Below are 11,410 nucleotides of genomic sequence, written 5' to 3'. Positions count from 1 at the left end.
GCTCTATGGGAGGAAGATGAAGCAATTCACTTCCATAAAGATTCACAGCCTTGGAAACCCAAATGGAATTGCTATGAGTCAGAATCAACTCTCAACTTGCCAGTGGGTTTGGTTTCGGTTTGAAGTTGGTCATAGGCATACACTAACAAATATCCAGAATATATTCCAATGTCAAATTTCAGGAACCCTTCCATCCTATGTATACAGGAAGAAGAAACTTTATTCTGTTTATTTTACAAATTTGAACACAATGTGCACTCAATTATTTTTTTTCCCCTCAAATGAATGAACTTGCCAACATGGTGTTGTGGGTAATATTAAAAGATTATAAAGGCATACTCTCTATCTTCCAGGAGTTTCTTTTGACTTTGAGGAGACAATAAAGCAATACGACAGTGCATACTCTTTGTATCATTAGGACAAAGACATGTTTTAGAAAGTGTTGTAGATAATTCATAGAGGAAGATGTCATGTTTAAACAGTTGTTGTTGTTAGGTGCCATTGAGTCATCTCCAACTCATAGTGACCCTATGCACAGCAGAATGAAACACTGCCTGGTCCCATGCCATCCTCATGATCCTTGCTATACCTGAGCCCATTGTTGCAGCCACTGTGTCTATTTATCTCATTGAGGACCTTCCCCTTTTCATTGACCCTCCACTTTGCCAAGCATGATATCTTTCTCCAAGGAATTGTTTCTTCTGACAACATGACCAAAGTAGGTGAGAAAAAATTTAGCCATTCTTGTTTCCAAGGAGCATTCTGACTTCATTTCCTCCAGGACAGATTTGTTAGTCCTTTAGTAGACCATGGAACTCTTAGCATTCTTCTCCAACACCACAACTCAAAAGCATCAACTCTTCATTGGTCTTCCTTACTCATTGTCCAGCTCTCACATGCGTAACAAGCAATTGAAAATACCATGGCTTGGATCAGGCACACCTTAGTCTTCAAGGAGATATCATTGCTCCTCATCACTTGAAAGAAGTCCTTTGCAATACGTTGTCTGATGTCTTGACTATAGTTTCCATTTATAGATTCCATTCATTATTGAACAAAGTAATATGAAATCCTTGACAACTTCAATTTTTTCTTCATCCACCGTGAAGCTGTTTATTGGACCGGTTGTGAGGATTTTTGTTTTCTTTATATTGAGGTGTACTCCATACTGTAGATTATAGTCTTTAATCTTCATCAGTAAGTGCTTCAAGCCATTCTCACTTTCAGCAAGGAAAGTTGTGTCATCTGCATATCGCAAGTTGTTAATGAGTCTTTCTCAATTCAGATACCACGTTCTTCTTCATATAATCCAGTTTCTCAGATTATTTGCTCAGCATACAAATTGAATAAATATGGATGAAAGGATACAACCTTGACACACTCCCTTCTTGATTTTGAACCATACAGTATCCCCTTGTTCTGTTTGAATGACAGCCTCCTGATCTATGTATAGGTTCCTCATGAGTACTCAAATGTTCTGGAATTCCCATTCTTCTCAATGTTATCCATAATTTGTTCTGATCCACACAATCACATGCTTTGGCATAGTCAATAAAACATAAGTAAACATCTTTCTGGTATTCTTTGCTTTCAGCTAAGATCCATTTGACATCAGCAATGATATCCCTCACTCCATGTTCTCTTCTGAATCCAGCTGCATTTTTGGAAGCTCTCTGTCAATATTCTGTTGTCACCATTTTTGAATTATCTTCAGAAGATTTTAGTTGCATGTGATATTAATGATATTGTTCAATAATTTCCACATTGTGTGGGATCACCTTTCCTTGGAATGGGTACAAATATAGATCTCTTCCAGTCAGTTGGTAGGTAACTCTCTTCCAGATCTCTTGGGATAACCAAGTGAGTGCTTCCAGTGGGGCATCTGTTTGTTGAAATATCTCAGTGGGTATTCCGTCAATTCCTGGCGGCTTGTTCTTCACCAATTCCTTCAGTGCAGCTTCAACTTCTTCCTTTAATACCACTGGTTCCTGATCATATGTTACCTCCTAAAATGGATGAACATCGACCAGTTCTTTTTGGTACAATGACTGTGTATTCCTTCCATCTTCTTTTAATGCATTCTGCATCATTCAATATTTTGCCCATAGAATCTTTCAATATTGCAACTCAAGGCTTAAATTTTTTCCTCAGTTCTTTCAGCTTGAGAATTCCGAGTGTGTTCTTTCCTTTTGGTTTTCTAACTCCAGGTCTTTGCACATTTCATTATAGTATTTGGCTTTGTTTGCTTGAGCTGCTCTTTGAAATTTTCTGTTTAGCTCCTCTATCTTGTCATTTCTTCCAGTTGCTTTCACTACTCTCCATTCAAGGGCAAGTTTCAGAGTCTCTTCTGACATCCATTTTGGTATTTCCTTCCTTTCTTGTCTTTTTAATGACCTCTTGCTTCTTCATGGATGATGTTCTTGATGTCCTCACACAGTTCCTCTGGTTTTCAGTCATTGGTGTTCAATGCATCAAATCTATTCTTTAGATGGTCTCTAAATTCAGGAGGGATATATTCAAGCTCATATTATGGCTCTCATGGACTTGTTTTAGTTGTTTTCCACTTCAAGTTGAACTTGCATTTGAGCAGTTACGGTCTGTTCCATAATCAGCTTCTGGCTGTGTTTTGGCTGAAGATGATGAACTTCTCCATCACCTCTTGCCGCAGATGTAGTCAGTCTGATTCCTGTGTATTCCATCTGGTGAAGTCCACATGTATGGTTATTGCTTATGTTGTTGAAAAAAGGTATTTGCAATGAGTGAGTAGTTGGTCTTGCAAAATTCTATCAAGTGATCTCCAATGTTATTTCTATCTCCAAGACCATATTTTCCAACTACTGGTAACTCTTCTTTGTTTCCAACTTTTGCATTTAAGTCACCAGTGATAATCAACACGTCTTGATTACATTTGAAGTCAATTTCAGACTGCAGAAGTTGGTAGAAATCTTCAATATCTTCATCTTTGGCTTTGGTGGTTGGTGTGTAAATTTGGATAATAGTAGTATTAACTTGTTTTCCTTGTGGTGTATAGATATTATTCTATCACTGACAGTGTGTTCAGGACAGATCTTGAAACAGTCTTTGTGATGAGGGATGCCACACCATTCCTCTTCAATTTGTCATTTCTGGCATAGCAGATCATATGGTTGTCTGATCCAAAATGGCCAAAATCAGTCCATTTCAGCTCACTAATGCCTAAGATGTCAGTCCTTATGCGTTCCATCTCATTTTTGACAACTTCCCATTTTTCTAGATTCATACTTCATACATTCCATGTTCCAATTATTAAAGGATGTTTGTGTCTGTTTCTGCTCATTTTAAGTCATGCCAAATCAGGCAATGGAGGTCCCAAAAGCTTTATTTTATCTGTATTGTTAAAGTCCTCTCTACTCTGAGGAGTCAGGTCTCCCCCAGTCAAATTTTGAGTGCCTTCCAATCTGATGGGCTCATCTTCCAGCCTTATATCGATCAATGTTTCAGGGCTGTTCATAAAGTTTTTCAGTAATATATCAGTGTTTCACTGCTATTCATATGGTTTTCATGTGCCAATTCTTTGAGAAGTGGATGGCCTTTCCTTCTTCTGAGTCTGTCTCAGCCTGGAAGCTCCAATGAAACCTCTCCACCATGGGTAACCCTGCTGGCATTTTGCAACACAGTGGCATATCCTCCAGGCTCCCAGCAACATGTAAGCCACCACAGGATGACAAACTGACAGACAAGTTTGTCTCAGTTGTTCCTAACCCCTCTGCACTTGCATACCTCGGGCAATGGCCTTAACATAGAGCCACCCACAACCCCCAAAGTCTTGGCCTGCCTACCTCAGGCCCTAGCCTTAATATAGAGCCTACAGTAGCATTAGTTAACTTTTTTTTTTTTTTAATTACTGAGAGGCTTTGAGCAATCAGATGACTGGTGCCTGAAGTTCAGTCGAGGGGAAATACCAAGAGACAGGAAGACACTATGGACTATTAAACCATCTTGGTTAGGACAGTCAGCATTGACAACAATTAGAGAATATGAAGAAGATTGATTGTAGGACTAGGAGAGTCAGTGTCATAACAAACCCCTGAGTCAAAGCACCTTGGTACAAATCTCAGCATAGCCACCTACTAGTTATAATTCCTGGGTAAATTATTTAATTGATGTATGCAAAAAGGACATGGGGGCGGCATCTTCTGACTTCCTCCCATCTCATGAGGATGAAACAGAGTCACCATCAATAGCTCAAGGCTTATTCCTATGAGGCTGGACATGCCACAACCCTCTAATCTTTTAACCTATTCTGACACCAGCTTTCCCTCCCACGGCACTCACTACTTTTCTACTGGGTTTGATAATTCATTGCAATGGCCATACAGAGCTCACAGACTATACCATTATGGGGTTTATTAGGGAAGTAACAGATTACAATTCAGGTTCAGGAACGTGCTCATGATACATTTCTTCAATCAAGACAGTTGCCCCTCTGCTATGCCCTCAGGCATGCCTTTCTGGCCCTTGGCCTCTTGGCCTGGCCTCTGCTCTGCTCAGGCAAGTGTTACAAAACTCTCTTAGCTCTGCTGATAGATAAACCTACATGTACTCAACTCTGCCAGTAAGCCTCCCGCCCAATGGCACTCAGCCTGTGGCCAGCACTCTGTCTTGTGCTTCTTGGTTCCACTGCTGCTGTCTCCCAGCTGGGCATCTCTCTGCCAGGTATCTCTGCTGGGTGTCTCTCTCTGCCAGGTTGTCTCTCTCCTGATGGCAGTGAGATTCCCTTTATGCCTCACGGAAGGCTCATTTTAAGCCTGCAGTGATAAAATTTACCAATCCCAATACCAGAGTCCTACACACCTTATTTGCCTGGACCCACACAGTAATCTGGTGGAGGTTATGAAGACTATGGCTAGGAAAGCCACACCAAGTAATCACTGCACTGCATTTTATGACTCAATTGTTAAACTATGACCCAATTGTTAAATGGAAATGATAGAATCTACTTTAGAAGGCTGTGGAGGTTACAACGGGGGCTGGCATCAAGAAAGAACTATGTGAGTCTGTCTTTACTATGATTAGTAGCAGTATGGAGTGACTGTACAGAATCGATTCCACAGGCATTGGGTTGTTTCGTTTTAGTATGTTCATTTTTCCTGGGGCTTATCCAGTTACAGAGCTAGGTCATTCTGTCTTTTATTTAATAAGTAATTATTGAACATTCTAAGGGAGGCTTCTTGCCAGGACCTGGAGTGTAATGAAGAATAACACAAATATTGCACTCAGGAACATTAGAAAGGAGAAAAAGAATTATAAATTGGTGTTGCATGCTATAAGTTCAGAATCATGAGAAAGAGGAGGAAATTAGACAGGACTTAGCAGAGAAAATGACATCTACTTTGGGTTCTAAAGGATGAGAAACAAAATGTGAGGTCAGGGTGTGGGGAAGGGCAAAGTATTTCAGGCAGAGTGAGCAGCTGATGCAATAGTTAAAGTGAGAAAGGATGAAATATTCTTGTGGTACAGTGTAACTGAATATGCTCCTCAGGAAGTGAAGAGTGGTTATCACTGGACTTTACGAGCAATATGGAACGAGATCCTAAAGGACTTTCTTTCCATCTAAAGAAGCTTGGTCTCTATCCTGAGAGTAATGTGGAGCCGGTGAAAGATGTAATGCAGGATACTGATATAATCCAACTGCATTTTATAAAAATGACTTTATAAAGAAGGCAAGAATGGCAATAGACAAGTTGGGAGGCTATTTTGTAAGCAGGATAAGGCATATAATGGACTAAAAACTCTGGTAGTTGTAGTGGGAATGGAGAAAGTAGTCTTGGGATATTTGAAAGGGATATATAATTGAACTATTTTATTATATAAGGAGCTCTGATGGTGTAGTGGTTAAGGCATTTGACTGCTAACCAAAAGGTTGGTGGTTCAAACCCACCAGCCACTCTGTGAAAGAAAGATGAGACTGTATGCTTCCATAAAGATTTATAGCCTTGGAAACCCAATGGGATTCATTATGAGTCAGAATTGACTCTCTGGCAGTGAATGTGGTTTTTTGAGTTTATCTTACTATATAAATGGCTGAAGATAAGTAGTAATAAAAGGAGAGAATTAATTATACATGATATGAAAAATGTGGAAAGTAATTAAACATATCCCAGATCTATACCTAGCTCTTCTAAATTGATTAAATAAATAACAGAGCAGAAGAAAATAGAACACACTCCTGGTTAACCAATATTTACCATTAATTAATATAAACATTTTCACATTTTTTTATCTGACAGATGTATTTCTAATGCAAAAGATTACGTTAATGTTTCTATTGTTCTTCACCCCATTCGCAGTCATTTCTTCTTCCCAAGGATAGACACAATCATGATTGTAGTGTATATCCTTTTTGTCTGAGCATTTGTAATTTGACTATATGTAAATGAATCCATAGGAGCTCTGGTAGCATAGTGCTAAGGCATTTGACTGCTAACTAGAAGGCTGGAAGTTCAAATCCACCAGCCACTCCTCAGAAGGAAGATTGGGCAATCTACTTCTGTAATGATACCACCTCGGAAACCCAAGGAGGGGTCACTATGAGTTGGAGATGACTTGGGGGCTGTGAGTTTGGAGTTTGGTTTAAATTAATCCATAAAGTACTGTGTTGCTGTGTGTGTCTTTTAACACTTTTATAAATGTAACCAAACTTTCAAATATTAGTATGTCTTGCATTTTTTTACTCAACATTGTTCTTTTGAGATTTATGATGGTTGATACATTTAGATGTAATTATTTATTTTAACTTCTTTGTCATATTACAGGATTTGTTGACTTCTGGATATAAAATCTGAATGTCTGCAATCTTCCTCTCTTTGGGGCACCTTTCTCTGTATTGTTAAAATCTGAGCGCCCATCTCAGTGACTGCACAAAATCCAGCCTCTCACAAAGTTCATCTGAGGATTCCCAATAATGCTTTCATCAACTATCACAAGAACTCCTGGGCCTCTGTGAATTCTGTACAAAGATATTTGTTGATGTTCTCTAAGAAAAGAAAAAGTGATGCTTGAATGAATCAAATTAGTCCCAATTTTCTTTTTTTGAATCTTGTTAGACAGACTTTCACAAAACTGTCCCAGATTTTTTTCCCCCCTGAGTTCAGCTGGAAGCAGGAGTCTGTCACAGAATTAAAAATAACCCTGTCCTCAGAATTCTGTAAGGGTTATGGAAGTTCAGAAGAATTAAAGTGTTTAAAGATAATATTGCTGCTGCTGCTGCTACAAATGTTGTTAGATATATGTAGACTATCTTAAAGATGATTAAGTTGTACTATGGCCTGCTTTTATTGTGTTTATTAGCCAACAAAACAAGAATCTCGAGACTTACAATGAAGGTATAAAATGTTGCAGTGAAATCTAAGGTTTTAAATGTATTTAAAATTAGAAATGGTTAGAAAACATACTTTATTTCTCACTTTGTGATACTTTAGATAATCCCTTTTTGGTTGGGCTTTTTACCAACGTTCAGCCAAGGGAAATGACATGCTTTATTTTCTTTGTCCCTTTTTGTCATCCGTTTTCTCGGGTACTATGGCATAATTTGTTGGCAAAGGATTCCATAACTTTCAATCTTTCTAAAGAAAGTATCTTCACTTTTTGTCATGGGGTGAGGAAACTTGTTTTACTTTTCAAATGAATCTGGTCCATGGACAGGTGGTGTGCTGAGCTTTAAACAGCCTGATGAATGACTTGGCTCTGTGTAGCGTTGTCAAATAATGCGTCTCAGTTGGCAGTCTCAACGAACAGAGTGAGGCAGTCGATTTCCAGTTATATATTAGAGTCCTTGTGCCTACTCGACTTCCAGCTGTGCATACTAGGCATAAATCCTGCCTTTCCTCTTTCTGTGCCAGTAATTCACCCAGAGCTCCCCATTCGTGTCTGTTTACCTAAGGATTGCATTTCCCAGTAGGAGAAACTCCTGTCTCTGGGACTGACCTATGTTCTTTATTTGCTAATATACTAAGTTCTATGATTGTTATTGATCAATTTTCTGGGAATAATAATGAAGGTGAAGGTAGTTACTGCTTAAATTCTTTCATGGAGGATATTAATGTTTTTAAGGAGCTGGTGAGTTTACATTTATATATCCATTTTTGTCAACAATACTGATATTAATGTTTCTACCATATTTTCTGTAATATAATTGTTTTAGTTAGCATTCTAGATAAAATTATTTATTTGCTTTCCTTCTTCCATCTTTAAAAACAAATAGGATAAAATCCATTTATGTAAAAGAGTAGATATGTCACTTAAAGGAGTCCTGGTGGTGCAATGGTTAAGCACTGAGTTACTAACTGAAAGCTTATGGGTTCAAACCTACCAAGTGGCTCCACAAGAGAAAGACATAGCAATCTGCTATAGATTATAACCTAGAAAACCCTATGGAGCAATTCTACTCTGTCACATGGGGCTGCTATGAGTCAAAATCAACTTACTGGCACTTGACAACAACAATGCCACTTACGGACATTAAGTGCTTCATGAGGCAATATTTGTCTTTTTATATTATACTTTAGACTTCAGGGATATGTTTTAGTAGACAAGTTTAGTTATTATTATTTATTATTGGGTTTGATGTTTTTAAACACATATGTAAAAAAGATTCTTGTAAGTAACAGAAGTGAAGGGGAAGACAATGAATGGAATTTGGAGCCCTTAATTTTGAAGTAAATATTGGAGATCAAGGGACCACTTGGATATTTGGATCAAAATAACAAGTAAGTTAGGACTAGGTATCTGGATTAGTGAACCATGATAGTTGAAGTCATGGGAAGTAGATTTGGTCACAGAGAGAAAGCAGATAGCTTTTGAACATTTCCCATCATAAGAGTCTACAATTGTGCTGTACAAAATATGATAGTCACTGGCTCCATGTGTTTAGAATGAATTGGGATGTACTATAAGTATAAAATTTACATTAGAAAATGAAGACAGCACAAAAAAAGAGCAAAATATATCAATAATTTTTATATTGATAACATATTTAAATGATGGTTTATATTTATTGAAGTAAATAAAATGTACTAAAATTAATTTTACTGCTTATATTAATATGACTACATGAAACTTTTACATTGCACATGGGCCTTGTGTTTTATTTCTATTGGATACTAGTCTACAGAATAGAATCCTAACTGTAAGCATTATGACCCATCACAGTTTGGTCTGTTACCTCTTGTTCATTGTTTCCTTCCATATCTCCTTCATCTAGCTGTGGCCAGCTATGTTTTGGTTCCCTCAGACATTATACTCCTTTAAATCTATAGCCTTTTACAGATGTTGTTCCTGATGATGGGAATGCCACGCTTTTCCTTGCAAATTACTATTCTTTTAAGTTAGGTTTTCAAATAGAAGATGATCAGATTTGATGAGTAGAAAATACTATTCAAGGTTTCTGAATTTTGTACTTATAGAAATAAAGGGAAGAGAATCTAAAATTAGCCTCTCCATTTATCCATCACCTCTCTTCATTGAGTATCAACTCATGTCCAATCTTGTTTGCTCTATATCTCTATTTACAGCATCCTCAGATCATTTTGGAGAAAATACTAGATATCATTTTAAGTTCATCCATAAATATTTCAGTGTGCAGTTCTAAAAACATGAAGACTATATTAAATATATCTACAATACCATAATTTTTAAATGTCATCAAATGTAAATTATCAAGTTTCTTTTTCTCTTGTGTTTTTTCAGATTGTTCAAATCAGCACTTACTGAAGAAAATCAGACTAAAGCCTTTGATGTGGGTAACACCTCAACGTAAAGAAAACAAAAATTCTCACAGCTAGACCAATAAGCAACATCATGATAAATGGAGAAAAAAATGAATTTGTCAAGGATTTCATATTACTAGGATCCATAATCCATACCCATGGAAGTAGCAGTAAAGAAGTTACATGATGTACTGCAGTGGGCAATCTTTTGCAAAAGACCTGTTTTAAGCGTTAAAAAGCAAAGATGCCACTTTGAGAAGTAAGATGTGCCCTACCAAAGCCATGGCATTTCCAATTGCCTCATGTGCATGTGAAAGCTGGATAATTAATAAGGAAGACATAAGAAGAATTTGTGAATTTGAATTATGATGTGGTTAAAAAGTATTACATGGACTCCTTGTTGTTGTTGTTACGTGCCGTCAAGTCAGACCCGACTCATAGCGAACCCTCCTTGGGTTTCTGAGGCAGTATCACTACGGAAGTAGGATTTCCCAACCTTCCTTCCAAGGAGTGGCTGGTGGGTATGGACTCCTTAGGAGTCAGTAAATCTGTCTTGGAAGAAGTATAGCCAGAATGCTCCTGATAAGAAAAGATGGAGAGACTTCATACCGACTTTAGATATGTTATTAGGAGGAACCAGTCCTGGGGGAAGGACATCGTTCTTGGTAAAATAGAGCAAAAAAGAGGAAGACCCTTAACGAGATAGATTGACACAGTGACCACAGAAATGGACTCAAACATAGTGATTATTGCTAGGATGGCACAGGACCAGGCAATGTTTTATTCTATTGTACGTAGTTGGAAAGGACACAAAGGCACCTAACAACAACAAGAATAATTATAGTTATGCCCATTTTTTTACTATTGCTTTTTAGATATGTGTTTTTTAATTTTAATTTTATATTTTCTTTTATTGTGGTGAAAACACACACAAGACCTTCGTCAACATAACAAATTCCATATTATATTCTCTTTTGAGGATTATCAGTCTAAATCTTTTAAAAGTAAATACTGTGCTACATGTAGAAATTCTTTATATATTCTGAACATCAGTCATTTACTGCACACATCATGTATATACTTCTATTAGAGCAGCTGAGTAGCTGCCTTGGGTATGTGCTCTGTTTCCCGTATATATGAAACAGCTTTGGGAATGCTCTCTAGCTTATGGCACACTTGAACCCTGCATGTAGCCATGTCGTTGTTCAACAGACTGCCATGCTCTGCCAACCTTGAGACTTACGATGGACTTGAATTAATGGCCTGCCGTGTGGTTTGGTAACATCAGGACTGCACCATTTTATTTGTCAACCTTGCACTTGGCAGCCTCAGCAACCAGCAGCTGTCTGAGTGAAGAAACGCCTCTAGCTCCAGTGGGCTGGAAGCAGGAGCAGAGATGAAGCCCAAGGCTGAGGGGCTTTCACCCAGCCCCTAGAGCCTGGCACTTTGAACTTTGACTTAAAGCCTCCAAACTGTAAGAAAATAAACTCCTTTTTGTAAAAGCTATCCCATTTGTGGTATATTCCTGTCAGAGTGGCACTAGGTAACCAGAACAATACTACAGTGATTTTCGTACTTGTTTATTTTAATTATTTCCTTGCCTGTTAATTTACATTTTCAATTTTCTTATATGTGTATATATATATAGTTATATATATATATAT

The sequence above is a fragment of the Orycteropus afer genome, unplaced genomic scaffold, assembly GCF_000298275.1.
Source record: "Orycteropus afer afer isolate SDZICR_OR568_19922 unplaced genomic scaffold, OryAfe1.0 scaffold00001, whole genome shotgun sequence".
NCBI classification, from domain to species: domain Eukaryota; kingdom Metazoa; phylum Chordata; class Mammalia; order Tubulidentata; family Orycteropodidae; genus Orycteropus; species Orycteropus afer.
This window is presented reverse-complemented; position numbering follows the sequence as displayed.